Source organism: Numida meleagris, chromosome 5 (assembly GCF_002078875.1).
Source record: "Numida meleagris isolate 19003 breed g44 Domestic line chromosome 5, NumMel1.0, whole genome shotgun sequence".
In the NCBI taxonomy this organism is placed as follows: Eukaryota; Metazoa; Chordata; class Aves; order Galliformes; family Numididae; genus Numida; species Numida meleagris.
Window position 1 is genome coordinate 58,469,406 of NC_034413.1, and position 16,906 is coordinate 58,486,311.

The 16,906-nt window shown below is 38.2% G+C and overlaps 1 protein-coding gene across 47 annotated transcripts in view; it reads left to right on the forward strand.

Annotated features, from left to right (window-relative positions):
- The window catches only part of LOC110399220, a 585,449-nt gene that overhangs the window by 334,454 nt on the left and 234,089 nt on the right, over positions 1 to 16,906 (forward strand). For all 47 annotated transcript variants that reach the window (XR_002438981.1, XR_002438982.1, XR_002438989.1 and 44 more), the window contains one exon: positions 16,127 to 16,279. The gene's annotated coding sequence lies outside the window, so the exon portion shown is untranslated. The remainder of the gene's footprint in view (positions 1 to 16,126; positions 16,280 to 16,906) is intronic.

Here is a 16,906-nt window from a genome sequence, read left to right on the forward strand (position 1 = left end):
CATCCCAATTTGATTTAGGACATTAACCAAATATAGCTGTCTCTGGTGTTCCACACAGGAATTCATTCAATATTTGCTGCTTGGAGGCTATATTATTTACTGACTCTGTCTTTAAGAGTTTGTTGGATTCTTTATTCTTAGTTTTTAATCAGGAAATGTTTTTGCCTGAAAGATATTCTTAGATTTAAGAAGCTTATAATCTCTAAACTAAACTGTAACATCTCAGTACTGTCTCTGTTCTGATAGGGGTATTTGCAATGTTAGTTGGAGTATAACAAAGTTTGCCAAGGAAGAGTTGAACTAATCCTGTCCTATGAGAGATCTTTTTCAAAAGTAAGTCTAGCCATATAGGCAAATTTTAAATAAATGGATATAGTTGCCAGTCTCTGAACACAAGATTAATTTCTATGCTTGCTTGATTCATGTGGGATCTGAAAAATGTAAGCTTAAAGTGTAGGAAATGTATAGGAAAACTGTCATAATTCACCTTGACATAAGTGATGATGAATTTGTATGGATAAGTGAAGCCTTTGAGGGCATGGGCCACAGTTATTTAATCAAGCCTTTCTATGAATATAAGATTTCAAGAAGTTGAGCTTGCAAGTCATAGCCTTTGTATTCAGGATGGTTGTGAGGCAGGAGGAGTTTATTATTTTTGTAAACATTAATTCAGGTCTTATCCATTCAACTAGAGTCATTTGTGTCCTTTCACTTGCTCTGCATCAAATATACAGCTAAATTGTTTACTAGTATTTGGACAGAGATTTTTCTTTGACAGAATCACAGGGGTTGAAATAGAGCTCTGTTGGACTGGATATCTCCAGTCCAACACCCCTGCTAAAGGAGATTCCCAAGAGCAGGTTATTATGCAGGAAAGCATTTGCCTATATTATCCTTTCTTGACAGTCAAGTTGGTGTTCCCCTGCAACAATTAAAGAATCTAAGCAGACACAGTGTGATTTGTTTAATCTTTTTTGTGATAGGCTGAACTTTTGATAGCAAATTGTCGGAATGAACCTGCCTATGAAAACAAAGGATGATTACTTTTCATGTAGAGAAAAGTTCTGAATAAAGGAGATGTTTGCAGAGATCAGAATGAGTTTGCAAAACATTCCATGGGAGAATTGCTCCTTTCCTGAGTGCAGAATCTTGGCTGTGCAAGAAATTAGTCTCTGACAGATTCTGATTCAAATATCTCAGATAAATTTGTTTTGAATTTTCATGTCCAATAACTTCAACTGCTTTAAGTTAAAGAAATTGGATTAGTTAGCCACAGATCAAGTTTCAGGATGTTAGCGTGTTTTGTATGTCAACTGTTAATATAGGGAGCATGTTCTATCTATGCTGCATTCTTCTATAGATGTTATAAATGCTTTCCTTCCTTTTGAAGCTTTCATATTACTATTGCAATATGTGATGCTTCTGCTTTTCCAGTTCCAATTCATACCATGAATTATGCTTTCTCAAATTTCTGTCCATAAACCAAAATTTTTCAATGTAAAATGAATTACCCTGTATGTATTTATTTTTGTAATTGATTATGTTTGATAACATGGAAGGGATATGGAAAGTAATCAAGTCTGTTACTCACATAGAGCCAAAATCAGATGAAGCTTAGCCAATAGGAAGTTGGACATCTAGCTTAAATTAGTGCATAACACTGACTATCGTCTTTGAATACCAATTCATCTACTCAGAAGCTGGAGGTTGTTGTTGTTTGTTACTAGTCTTTAAGCATCTCTACTTAAGTATCCTCTACTGTCAGTTTAAGTGGAAACCTACATTTTAGAGGCTTATATCGGAAGTAAGATTTCAGAAGTGTATTTACTAATTACTTTAAATGGCTTTCTATACTCTGTGCTCAGTGAGCATTTTTCAGATTCCTAACACCCGATTCTCTCTTTTAATTTTTTTCCTCCTTCTCCCCTTTTTGATGAAAATTCAGTCACCAGCTGAATTGTTACTTTGTTATTTCACTCGTCTTAGTTCATTATGACTATTGTAAATAGTCTTCTGCTGCGGTACTTTGGAGCTCCAGTGGCTATGTTGATTTATATCAGCTGCAAATGTGGTCCAGTGGCTCTGACCCAGCTATTGATAAAATCTAGAAGCTCAACTAATGCAAAGAAATTGATTTTTTTTTTTAAATATACATTTCTATTTGAAGGGTGGTCCATGGAGTCATTCTTTGACTCTGAGTTGTAATCATATTCATGTTGTTGAAGAGATATATTGTGCCCACAGTTGCAATGCATCATGAAAACCTCATTGTGTTGGATACAAATAAAATCTGCAGTTGAATAGGACCCTTTATTTCACCGTTGTCTATCAAAATTTCTATTACTGGCTCAGTCATTCATTAGCAAAAATACAAAGCATGCATTTTGAGTTCTGTACAGGAACATCAATTATGTGAGCCTTGTGAGGAAGTACTGCCATTGTTTTAACTGAGCAGCTGTTTCTTTAAAGTTTTTTTTCGTAACTCTTTTTGAAGTAGAAATAAACATCTTTGCTTATCTTCCAGTGGTCTATCTGTGAAACTGGATGTGGAGTGACTCATAATGGAGCAAAGTTCCACTCAGATCCAGCATTTGCAGATTTTATTTCTTAAATTCTGCTCTTAAGCAAAATGAACAGACTTCTGTGTTACCTCCACGTAGCTGTGAACCTGTGTATAAAAGACCCTCAGAAAAATACATCTTCCATTTTTTGCGTGTAAAATTGTCGTCTTATCTGAGGCTATTTTTTGACAGACACTCCACTCCATGATATCCTTGATGCGTATTTGTATTGACTTTCTCTGGTATGATTGGGACCTGTTTGTAGACATGCCTATTGCTATTTGTTTGGAGCAGAATGTCTTGATCCATCATCATTTGGGAAATTGAGACTTTCACCAACAAAGGTGGTGAGCACCTAAATTTAAAAAAATAAAAATAAAAAAAATGTGGAAGCATTGTTCCTTAAAAGCATGAAGAAAGAAGAAAACCTCCAGCCATGGTGAAAGTAGCAGAAGGAAAAGAAAGCATACTACTCTGCTTTGGAATCTTGTAGGAGTGGAATATTTTTGCATGTTTAAGCATTAGGAACATTAATTAGTAACATAAGAAATCTGTGGAACAGTTCTTTTGTTCAAGCAATAATTTTTAATATAGAGATTTTGCAGGATGGGCACTTAGTGATTGGGTGAGGATTCCTACTTGTTGACAAAAATCACATCTGTGGCATATTTTGATCATTTAATTTCAGGTGCTTTTTTTGTTTGTTTTAACCTGGCCAATGATTAGAAAGTCTGGGATGGAAATAGTACAGATATAGAAAAGCAACGATAGAAAGGTAGGCTGAGAGGAAAAGAAGTTAATTTGAAAATAAGTTTTCTAGAGTTTAGTCCTGACTCTATTAAACATGACAATCCACAGTTACGAGTGGAATGGCTTACCATGCTATATCCTGAGCTCTGCTGGAAACTTCAGCGCTGCATTAAAATAAGCATATCAGGATTCTAAATTAGCTGTACCAATCTATTTCATATACTTGACCCTCATGTCATAGTATACAGCATGAGCACTGCATTTGTATACTTATTAGCTGTTAGTAACGCTATCGCTTGTGTTTGGCTGCGTACAGCTTGGGGAGTCTTATTGTTTGTTTTCACTGTTCTGCACTGCTGTCACATAATTCTTCCCATCAATAATAATCACGAACATGTTTACTTAAATGAAATATAGGCAATGAATATGCTTTGCTCCAACCTAAAGGAACCCTTGTAAATAAGCACCTGTGAGAAATAATAAACCTGTTGGTATTAATATATGTATTTTGCCAACTATGCAAGAGTTTACTGGGATGTCATTTTAAAACTGAAGAAACAAAAGTTCATGGTAATTCTTAGGACTGTGGCTACACTAACACATACATTGCACACTTTTTCTTAAATACCTTTTCATAAATAATGAGCCCAAACTGAATTTAATGCAGTAAGTATAGATTTTTTTACTTAATTATTATGTAACATAGACAGGATTTGTGGTCAGCCAAGCACCGTGCTCTCCTATTTTCTTGCTCTTGCAGCTAGAGAGAAACAATCTATTACACTTCATTAATCCTTTTAATACCTGTTGTCTACATTATTTCCTCTTTACTTTGTGGTTACAATTAATATTTAACTTCCATTATGCAAAGTCCCTTATCTGTATTAAATTCTATTTTCTAGGCTTCAGTGTCAAAGTGCTTCTGGGACAGCATTTGGAAGCCAATATCTCTTATGCTAATGTTGAGGCAAATACATGAATTGTAGTTTCTTGTTCCTTCATCTAAGTAATTGATAGAGATGGAGAATGCGAAGCTTCATTTTTCTATCCTGTTTGCCTCTTTCATAAACCATTACCCATTACAATTTGATTTCCAATTTCTGACCAATTTTCTACTCAGCTTGATGTTTTTTTTTGTGGCACTTAATTCAATTGGTACAATTGACTGCAGGCAGGCTTTTTCCTATATGCTTGGTTGCAACTACGTGAAGTACAGTCGTTCTAAATCTTAATGCAGTTTTCAAGATGCTTATTGACAAACTATTTGAGTTCAACCTTAACGTGTATTAATGACACCCGGAGTGCTTAATTTTGACTCTAAGCGTATTGGAGCAGTGAACTCTCCAGTTCCATATTCAGTGCAAGGTTCAATTTTTTGGAGGCACTATGTCTAAGAGACCTCAATTTGGGTACCAGGAGCTCCCCCCAGTGCTGGTACAGGTGGATGCCATTTCCTTTGTTGGATGGGTATCACTGGAAGACCCCAGCAGTCACTGGGACTCTTCCTGTTGACTGGAGTTGGTTGGTTTCAAGTTCATGAGAATTTATTAGATTTTCTTCTCCTACTCAGTCACTCAAGGGATAGTTGTCCACAGAGTTTGTGGAGGGCACTAATATAGTTGAGTAAGGGCTGTTAAAACTTACTTTCACTTTTTCCTGGGAAGAAAATATGGCTTCCGGTTGGATGAAGAGAATTGTCTTTTAAACTATCAGAGCTTTGCCAAAGCGCTTCAAACTGAAACTCAGTGTATTCTTAACAAATTATTTGACCTCGTAACTGTCTTATAGTTCAGCTCCGGTCTTGTTTGGTTCTGAAAGCAGACAGTAAGACTCCAGAGAAATCTGAACAGGATTTACGTTGATTTGCATGAAATGTCCGGTGGAAACAATGCTTTCAAATTTGCAGAAGTTCTAGGGGAGGTGGAAGGGGAATCCATGTGTTCCCTTTATCCCTTGGATCAGCCTTTTCTCCTACCAGTTGAAAGAAGACTGATTTATTATTTTTTTCCCTATGCAAGGAAGAAGGAGGATTTGAGTGGAGTGGAATTACTGGATTGGACTGTAATATTAGTTTGGCTTTAGCATGCAAAAATATGGAACAAATGTGAGGGGTTAGGGTAAAATTACTTTTAAAGAAATGCCTCAAGATGAGGAACTGGTACACTTTAGAGGAAAAGGCCTGGTTCCAGTGAAGTCAGCAGGAGTGTAAAATATTAGAAAAATAAGAAAGGAGCAACAAATCTGGGAGTAGCTTTTAAATTTTGGGAAGTTGGGAGCAGATAGAGGTGTTTTGTTGCACTGAATAGCTGAGGAATTAAAGGAAGGTGGTGTCCTCAGTGCTGTCATCAAGAAGACAGTGATTGATAAACAGGGAAGAAACACAGCAATGAGCACTCCAGCCACTGTTTGGGGAGTGCAGCCCAGGGCTGTGGCTGTCAGGAATTCTGGGGCTGTCCCAAAATGGTCGCTTTCTAGAGGGAACTCAAACTGGTCTTTAAAAAGAGGAGGAAACAGTTATTAAAAGCCAAACTTTGCAAAGTCAGCTCTAGCCTGCTGTCTTGAGTTTCCCTTTTGTCAGCAGAAGTTGTTGAGAGGCAGCTTGGCAGCCCACCTGTGCGTATTCTTTATGTTATTAAATATCAACTCTGGGGCATACTGAGTGGAAGTCAAGTAGTATGTTAAAAATGATAAAAGAAACCTTAAAGGATTGATCCCCAGAGGAGTCACAAGGAGTGTTCTTGGAACAGGATCAGTTAACCCTGGGGTATATTGGGATCTCTTCCGGCTGATCCAAGTATAGCTGTACTGCAGATTTTAAAGTAATACTGTCTAGATAGTGCTGTAGTTAGTGGCTTCCAGATAGGAATGCTCTCATGTTAGTAGAAAGCTGCTGCTACAGGTGTCGTACTTTAAATATGAGAGAATAAGTTACGCTGGAATAATTTGCCTTCACAATTATGTAAACATATCTTCATTTGTTTTATCAATTTAACTGCGTTGTCTTGGAAATCAGTGAGACATGGTTTGTTGTCCAAATTGCCTGTATTTCATTAATTGAATAAACCTGCAGCTGTTATAAATCGGGGAATTATTCTATTCTTCTCATCAACCATAATTTTTGTGGACAACATTCTGAACTCAGTCTGTTCTGAATCAGACATAAGAGTGCCAGTTTCTTAGTTCTAATGTGAAGTTTTGTTTTCCCTGGAGCTTTATTTCCATCTATCAGAATCTTTCTTAAGTGGCACTAGCATTTGCAGTAGTTTAAAAAAAACACACACACACACACAAAAATAGAATATTAAAAATCAACACACATAATTAAAAGGAGTTTGAATTATCCTGCATTTAATACATGTAAATGGGGAAAGACATGGAGCTATGGAAGATAAATTTCATTTGTGGTGATCAATTGCAGCTGACTTACTACATGATTTACCCTGTGGTTTGGCTCAGTGAATTTTTTAGCAGGTGCTGCTTCTGGCATTTCTTCTAGTGGTTGGCATAGACTACTGTTGAGGTTGGGAAACAAATACATGTAGAAGTACAAGTTCATGTACAATACTTGCACAATACTTTTGTACAAGAATTACAATAAAACCTAAGTATGTAAGAAAATGAAAATCAAAGCTGAACCTATCTGCATTCCAAATTTGCCAGCTGCAGTCTGGTAAACTGATTTCTTTAAGTGAAAGTGTCTACAAGTAGTGCAACTTGCTGCCCTCTGAGCTTTTATGGGATGATGTTTGAGACTTAATCTACCAACCCAAGATTTCAAATTATCTAATCACTTTCTAATGAATGGAAACACAATGTCAGTACAAGAATATAAGTCAAAAGACATAAATTCTGAGTTTACCAGAGGAAATTCATATCTATCTTCACTGAGACTACAGAAGTGAAGCTACTGTATTTTTTTCTCCATTGTAGGATCCTTAAGTTATTGCCGTTAGTGGCACAGGCCACTTACTGTGAGTGTCGTTTCAGTGGGTGAAAGTTTTGTTTCTTATTCTTATATAGTTTCAAATTACGTGTAACTCTGCATTATAGGAGCACAAGCTGAAATCTGCCACAACGCAGGAAATGTAAGGCTGTGCTCTTCCCTGGGGCTTGGAGAGTTTGGTGAAGTCAAGCTGGACTTGAGTTGTTTATCTTTTTTTTTCCCCAAGAGTGAAAGTTGCCTTTCTTCATAAAGTATCAGATAACACAGATTTCACAGTTTACACTTTTGTGCTTCAGAAATGTGTATTTTAATCAGAGCTGTAGCTGTGGTTGGGAACAATTTGTCATGCCTAGGGGAAGAAAGGAGGCTGCTTGCAGTGCGCTCTGTTCTTCCACCTCCTTTGTGTAACATGTCATTAGTCATTACCTTGGAACGAGGGGACAGTTTGAAGAATTTCTCCAGCCCTATGGTCAAACTGACAAACCAGATAGGCAGGTTTTGTTTGATCATTTGCAGGGTGAGGTTTTGAGCCTTCATACCCTGGCTTGCAAACCTCTTCCCCACTGTCCTGACACAGAAATGTAATCCCAGCTCTTGTCTCAGTGTGCATGGAGCATGGGTTTGTACTTGCAATACAAGCTAATTAGAATGCAAATTATATCCTACAGGCTAGTAGTGTCCCAGTCCACCTCCAAGCGACCAAAGATTCTGACAGAAGTATAGTGGTTTTAAACCAAAGTTCTGCTCCCCTGTATGTGTGTGGAAAACTAGGAGGCAGTGGTTTTATTCTGGCCCCCTGCAAGCGGGGTTTGTCTCGGTAGTGCTTCTGTGCTTCTCTTTTGAATTAGTGTTTTATGCAGAGCTGCAGAAATGTGGTGAGTTCTGAATGACTGGCTATTTAGAGTATAAGAGTACATGTTCTGACATGTCCAGGGAGTACCTTTAATGGAAAGCTGTAAGAGCAGTGTTCACATACTGGGCTCTCTTACACAGGTAAGTGCACAAGAGATGTACCAAGAAAGCAGCAGAGCATACTGGGGGGTATTTAGGTCATCGTGTAGTTTTTCAGTTCCCTGCTGCTTAAAATCCCCTCATCAAGCCAACGCTTAAAATATTATGACTTGATAAAAAGATCAGAGCAAGCATATTGCAGCTGTTGGCCTTTCCCTACCACTCATGTCTCTGCCCTTCCTGCCCCCATGAACTTGTGTGTTTGCTGGTCTCACCACTGTGCTGGCACTGAAGGGGGCATTTCTCACAAGGGCCAGCCAGCTGCTCTTGAAATGTTTTGCTGCATGCCCTACACTGCTTGTGCTCACCTTAGAGACTGCAAGCAGCAGCAGTGTGTCAGGTGCCTTCGCTACTGTCAGACACCCTTGTTTGCAGAGTGCTCTGTGTAACTTTAGTCTGTGTCTGCTTGCTGCTCCCTATGAGACCATCAACTATAGGCAAAAAGCACCTATCTGTATCCAGAGATTCTTCTGCCTTTGATCATTGAAAAGTCAGAGAGGAGACCTTAGAGGAAACACTGAGAAATCATCCTGAGGGTCCCCTTGCAGCCCTACCTTAATTGCCTCCTTCAGCTCAAAGCATTTTTCCTTCTTTCACCTTGCTGCACGGGTGAATCTTTTATGCTGTATTATTTACTACCTTGACTGGGCACAGTGACTTACAATGCTCTGAAGCCTCCAAGCTGACTTCTCTTTGGATTATTTAAAGAAAATAGGGGTTTCTGTGCAGTTCTGAGCAATTATTCTATAAGGCTGGAACAGACTTCTGTGCAGAGTTAGGGTTGATGGGGAAAAATAGTACTGTAGTCATTGATACCAAAATTTCTGTAGGAATAAACTGAGGGTGTTCAACTTCATAACGAAGTAAAATCCTCTTCCTTTCACCTTGATTATGACTCACTCCTGCACCTTAACGCATCCTGGGTAGTCCCAATAGGTTTATATAGGCAAGGTAGGGTTGTTTATTCAGTTCTTGGTGTAGTCTCTGGGAGTTATTGGGTAAAGTATTAGTGCTCGTGCTGGGTCACACTGAGATGGGAGACCATGCAAGTGGCTTGTGCATGTGCTAGCAGCATGGGGTTTTATAAAAGTATTATTTGATTAGGGCTTAAGCTCTACAGTACAAACCAAAATCTTCTCCACTGCTGGAGAAGATGCCTACATTTCCTACTGAGTACCAGACTGTTTTCAGGTAGATTTCAGTTCTGATGTCAAGAAGTTTATTTGGATCTCCTTTCTGGAAAGCCTTTGCAGGAAATGTAAGGAGTTTCCTGTTAGTCTTTGCTTTTATCTTATTTCCAGACCCTGAGAAAAATCTTTGGTATGGTATTTCTGTACAACGTGAAATAAGATGGGAATAGAGCTGAGAAAGGGAAACCTAAGCCAGTTGAACTTGAATTTGAACAAAAATATCCTTTTTTTTTTGTTCTTAAAGTGCAGTTACTTCTGAAGATCTTTCTTTCTTTGATAATAAACTGGAGAGTGTGCAATTCTATTATTGATCACTGAAAATAGTGTGTTCATTTATGGGTCATGAGCTAATGACTACGAATGTTTTTCTTGTAGTGCAAATGGCTTGTTCTTGACTTTTGGAATAAAGACATCCTAATTTACATTGAGAGCTCCCAGAAATTTCAAAGCACGTGGATTTGGTGGGTTACAAATACTGATAGTCCAGTCGTTTCCAAGATTGATTATTTTTAGCTCTCATTAATTTTACAGCCAGGGAAATCTGCTCACTTAATTTTCAACAGGTGAGAGAATCTTTAGCACTAGATGTGAACATCTTGTACATGCCACTGAAAAGAACAGTCTTACGGTTTATTGATTGAAACTTGTGCAAGTGTTTTACTGCACTTTTGGTACTTTTTGTGGTGATGTATCTTCCAATGTACTATGAACTCAAAGAGTATGAAATTGAAAGCTCCGAGTTTGAGATGTGTTCATATGATATGGCTAGCAAAGAATCTTTAGACACAGTAGGTAATGAATAACATGTTTATGTCTAGAACCTGAAATAGTTTCCTAAGCCAGTAAGTCTTGTTAAGGTTTGTCAGAAAAATTGAAACCTTTCAGTTAATTTCTTCAACCTCTACCTACTCTAACATTTTCCACGTATCGTACTGCATGTTTAAGCAGCTATAATATGTATAAATGAAGGATGAGTTGCCCGGGATAAAATTCCAGGCAATTGTTCTATATGGATATGTTATTGCTATTCAAGTGTCTATTGAACTTTAATACACTTGGCAATACAACTCATCTTTGAGAGAGCACTTTTTTCTGTAAATGTCCTTATATTTTTCCACATGCTCTGCATGGGATTTTGGAATATAATTTGGTGTCCAGTTCTTGTTACAATTCACAGAGTGGCCAAAAGGTACTTGAGATTTGTAGGTATAGGACACAATGTTATCTCCTTTACTAGAGGCTAAGTATGGTGTATATATATTGTGCTGAAGGACCTTCACATGAAAATCTTTTCCCTGAATATTACTGCCTCCTCATGGGCTTGTCTTTTGTTTTATTGTAGTCAAATTTGTCTAATTAAAATGTAATACTGCATTTAAAAATGAAAACAACCATAATCAACAGAGCTTTTGTGGCACTATTAAGATGGCAGGCCTACTCATGGATGCTGTTATCCAGACTTATCTGTGAGCTTCATGTTTTCATTCAGCATGCTTTGTGCATGGCTTTTTAAGAAAAAAAATAGGATTATTATTATAGAATCTAATATCTAATTATATTATAGAATCTAATATCTAATTATATTATAGAATCTAATATCTAATTATATTATAGAATCTAATATCTAATTATATTATAGAATCAAGAATAAGATTATTATTATATCCCTAAGAATATATGGAAAGTAATACTGACCTATGAGATACTCCTGAAACCATTTAGAGTATCTCAAAACATGACAGGATTGGGTGTAACCAGTAACATGCAGGGTTTGAATTTTATCAGTTGTGTTGGTTTTGTAAGCAACGTGTTCTTGAATGCTTTAGTAAAGGTCTGACATTCCTACTTTCACAGAGTCTTTTGCTGGCTTGATTTTATTCAGAGCTAGGTTTTTAGTTGCACAACTGTAACAGAGGGAGAGGAAATAGAGGAAATGCATAAAATGGTATTCAGGAGTGAATTCTCTGCCCTACCATGCCTGTGAAGTGGAGCAGGGGAAAAGAACTTGTAAATCACATCAGAGAAGAGAGGCTTCCCAAGCTGGGATGAGGAGAATTTGGATGATGCTGAAATTGCCTGCTTTGCCTCATTGATAAGGAAATGCGCATCACTTCTGAACTTACAATGCCCAACACAGACACCAGTCTGTGTGAACACTACTCTGAACAGCTGAGATCAGACCATTTCTGCAAAAATGATCATGATGGCTTGACTTTGTTCTTCCCTCTTCTTCCACCAGTATATTAGTACAGTTCTGCTGTTAGCTACTGCCTACATAGCGAAGTTGACAGAACCCGATTATGGGAGTGTATGGGAACCCTTAGGACATGGCCTGAACCAGTGACTGAGCACCTGGTGAAGGGGTGTAGCCAGCCCTAGGAGCACAGGTGCAAGCAATTAACTGGTGCAATCAGAAAGGGTGGGCCCAGGGTCCTCCTCTCCCTAACCTCATTTAAGGGCTGGCAGCCAAAAAGGAAGCATCTCTACTTGTAGTTTGTCTCCTTTGGAAGTTTTTAGCAAGTTCTGATTCTTGGAAAGGGGTAAGCTATTCCTTCTTCGTTACCCTACTGTGAGCAGTACCTTTCTTGGGTGAACCGAAAACTGGTCAAAGGCAGCTATATCTGCTGCCGCCTATCTGTACAGGAAGGTTCCTTGTGCTCCTCTGTGCAAAGTCAGCTAGCTTGTCCAAAACTGCAGTAGTAATCACTGCTAAATCTCCGTTTGTGCCTGAAGACTTGTTTTATTTCCTGAATCGGTGGCTTTCTTTTCCATGAGTTCATGTGCGAGTAGGGGGATTTCCTGCAGAAGGGTGATACCTTGTAATCTAGAAGCTGTGACTGGATGTCTGCTGTTATGGTAGGAACTGGGGCACCTAGCAGTGGATTTTGACTCATAAAATACATTGGTTTTTAGTGAAGGTGGTGTCAGACCATCCATTCATCCCACAACAGTGAGCAGATGGCCCCGGCTAGTTTCTCCTGACTTCTATGATTTCTGCACATGCTCTGTCACTCAGGTCTTCGAAGGAAAGTGTTTTGTTCAGTTTGTTTAACTCAGAGGCCTTGACTAGAGGTATGTCAACACGTGGCATAGAGTATCACCGAAAGATGCCCTGGTCAGTTATTCTTCTCACACTCTTCTGTGCTGGTCTACCATCAGTGTGTTAATCCAGCAAGTCAGATCAGGAACTGATCTGCCTGAAGAATATTTTCAGAAATCATCTTGTTCTGTAATCCAGCTCCCGCACAGTTGAGGAAAGTAATCTTGTGAGCAAAGTGACTTGGAGAGGAGGCAATATTTCTTCTTAGAGAAAGTGTAATAACATTTGGTTTTGTTTTTTATTTCTCCTATCCCTGGCAAATATATTAGTCACAGCTCCTTATTCAGTCACTTTACAAATAAATTCCTCCTCCATCCTAAAATAAATAATAAAATATCCATCTGAACAACTTCAGTTTTAAGAAAATAGTTTTCTACTGATGTTAAAAAAAAGTTTAAATGGAAAAGCTCTTCCTGGTGCTAGCTGTAATGATGGATGAGTTTTTCTTTCTACAGGTTTCTCTTGGGCTCTTACAACGTTGAGTTTCATGAGCAGGAATGTTGCATTAGGACTTCAACTTCTTCAGATTGAAGAGCTTTTTTTTCCTCTTAAAAGACATTACTTGTAACTTTGTTCATGAGGAATCTGTGGAAGCTCAATCTAGAGTTGTTTGTTTGCTGGAGGTATAGCTTAATCCAGCAATAAATGCTGAATGATATAAATGACATTTATATGCTTCCAAAGGAATGAGGAGTTGATGTCAAGTAATATGGAGAAACTTTGTCGTATAACGGGGGTCAATATTCAGTGCATAGAATGGCTTGCGGTGGAAGAGGCCTCAAAGATCATCTGGTTTCAGCCTCCCTTCTGCAGGCAGGGTAGCCAGCCACTAACTCAGGCTCTAGATCAGGTTGCCCAGGGCTCTATCCAACCTGTCCTTGAGCACCAACCAGGACAGAGCATCCACAACCTCTCTTGGTAACTGGTTCCAACTCCTCACCACCTTATCAGTGAAAAATTTCCCCTGCCACCTGATATAAGTCTCCCCTCTTTTAGTTTAAAATTGTTTCTCCTTGTTCTGTCGCTATCTACCTATATAAGAAGTTGATTTAATTCCTGTTTATAATATCTCTATAAGTATTGGAAGGCTGCAATGAGGTCTCCCCAGAGCCTTCTATTCTCCAGACTGAACAAGCCCAGCCCACTCAGCCTGTCCTTGTAGGAGAAGTTCTGTGGCCCTCCTCTGGACCCACTCCAAGAGCTCTGCATCTTTCTTGAGCTGGGAGCTCCAGACCTGGACACATGCAGAAATACTATGGGAATGAGAAGTGCTTGTCAGCTTTGAACGTTATTCATCTACATATCTAATGATTGTAAAGGATCCTTTCAAGGCCACACTGTAGTTTTTTGCCTCTTGGGTTTAATTAACCCTGGAGTAACTCTGACAGCTTCATTAAAGGTGGATAAGGGAGTTGTCTGAATCATTCATGGAAGCGTAAATGTGGCATTTTGAAAAGATACAATAAAAAAAAAAACCCAAACCCCACTCCTGTGGCAGTCTTAAAGGTAATAAAACTTGGTTGATTTTCTGAAAAGTGTTGAATAGATACTGTGTATAGATCTGCATGTTAGGGGTCAGATTCCACCGGTGACTGAGGTTCATTTCAACTTGGTATTTCTTCCAACCGAAAAATGAAAATGGTTCTGCCTGGAATTATCAGGTGGGTTGATAATTAAGTGGAGTCTTTTGATTTGTGTTCAGTGGGACTGTCCTGATTTCAGCAGGAGCAGAGTTGATTTTCTTCATAGTGGCGTATATGATACTATATTCTATCTTTGGAGGGAGGGTGCAGCTACTGCTTGGGGACTGGCTGAGTGTTGATCAGTGGATGGCAAGCAATTGTTTTGTGAATAGCTTGTTTTGTAAATTTGTGTATATAATTACTATATATTATCATTATTATGATTTATCTCTTCCTTTTCTGTCTTAAAAGTAGTTTTTAATCTCAACCTATGAGTTCTACTTCTCTGATTCTCTCCCTCATCCCACTGTAGTGGAGGAAGTGAGCAAAAGGCTGTCTAGTGTTCAGCTGCTTGCCAGGTGAAACCACTATAGGGATGATTAGCTTCTGTGGCTTATTATTCAGGCCAGCACTCAAATGTAGACTAAAAAATGACTTTGGAAAAAGGCTATCTGGAAAAAGACTTTTCTTGTGCATATGAAGTATTCTTTTAACCCCAAACTGAGATCATCATCTCCCAAGGGTTTTTCTCTATCAGACTTTACCAAAAATCTAGCATTGTTACTGCATCTCATCACAATCCTTATGTGGACCCTTGAGAGTGACTGTTGGGATCTGAAAAGAAGTAGTAAGCGAAAGCCGAGATAGAAGCATGATGAATACACCTGAATAACTCTCTTCAGGTGTGATTCAGAGAGCTCCCTACAGTCACTTCAGTACTTAGTTTAAGACTGAATATGAGAGGAAAAAAAGATTCACTAGAAAAAGAACCTTTTACTTGGAGACAGTCATACTAAGCAAATTTTAGTCGAGCACTAGCTAAACTAATCTGGCTTGACACCAGTAATAAATTGTGCAAATTCCTGTGACCTTCATCATTCTTATTTTGTATTAAATGTCATCTTGTTAGATGATGCATGAATGAACGGTACAATATGATAGATAGCGTGAATTATTGTCCACTAATAGATTTTGTTAAAACATGTCTCCTCTCTGGGTTGGTCCTTGAGAAATATGCCCAAAATTATTTCTTAGCAGGTCTTAAAAAGCAAAGGAATAGAAGACTTTCAGGGGAGAGAAGGAAACTTCTGTTCATTCTTCAGTTTAAGACTTTTGCTTTTTCATTGTTTTCACCAATCTGTATGTGAATACTTGATGTGTTGGACACAAGTATCCATTGGCTTGGGCCTGACTTCAGGAAACTTTGGGAAAGTAAGGCAGGATTTTCCTGGAATATGTAAGGAAACCTCCATGTTAAGCAGATTGGTGTTTAGACTGAGTTTAAATGTTTAAAAAGAGATTTCTGTGGTCCACGCAGACCACTACTTCACACTCGGTGGCAAAACCCTTCCCTGTGGAGACTGTAGGCCAGAGCAGTACAGGAGATTAAGGAGGCTTTTTATGTTCATGCGTAATCCTTAATCCTGCATTGAAAACAAATGTACTAAAAGAGGTATTTGTTTCTGAAATGATACAAAGTATTATTGAATGATATTTTATAAATAACTTATAATAATAGTGATATTTAGACTGACCTGATAATTTTGTCTATGAAATATTGTCCCCAAATGCTTCCAGCTATCTGTTGGCATATCGCAGTATTTCTAAGTTTGTTCCTCACAGGATATTTTTGAAGTGCATTTTTAATATTTTCGGAGACTGTCAAATGCTGGAAACCTTAAGTGTTCTAGTTGTAGCAGTTTTCTTTAAAGACAAAGAGCCTCCTATAATTAAGACTTCAAGATCAAAGGGAATTAAAGGAGATCCACTGTTGTATAGATATAGTCAGATTATATTTAACATATCTAGCAGAACACCACCAGTGCCTTTATGTTTTTAATAGGTCTGTGATAGTAGAGATATTTCTTTATCATTTTTTCTCTCCCCAGGAACATTTCTGTGTGTTGACTTAGGTGACCAGTTTGATCTAGGAGCTTCCAATGCTAGAGTGAAATCCTGACTAGTAAAGCTACTACTGAAATTCATGTATTACATGGGACTATGCCAAGCCTAAGTCAGTCGAAAATCTACTTGCTTTGAAGGTAATAACCTCTTGCTTTTCTCTTTCCTGAACAGAGCACAAACCCTTGAACCAAAAATGTACTTTTGTAAATTGTCCGTACTTGACACTACCAAGATTTATCTATACTGTAGCAGATGTCCATTATTCTGAGGGCAACGTGCTTCAGCTTGGAAGTTGGGATGCCAGTGAGAAACTGTGGTGGATTTATTTCCCAGGGAGTTCAACAAATCTGAACTAAATGTATTCAAGTTCACAGTGGATAAGTTTCCTCTGGGACGAGGGAGCTCACTGCTTTTTCAGTTTCCAATGTCCACTACTCACTTGTGCTCCTTCATGAAGGAGATTACGTAGATTCTTATTTTTTTCCATCACATGAAGCATTGTTCAAGTCAGTGGGAGTCTAATTCTAGTAATCCTTCATAAAACAAAGCACATCTTAAAATCGAATAGATGTTCACATGACACTGAAGTCTAATTTTAATTATGTAAGCAAGTAAGATTTTGGAAAACATGTCATGTTGATGTATGGCAAATAAACTGTATCCTGACATTTCTCAGAATTTAGGATTCCTCAGCAGTGGATGGTCTAGCACTGGAGATATAAGGGATATATTAAAAAACCAATCATCCCCAGACTTTATTCGCT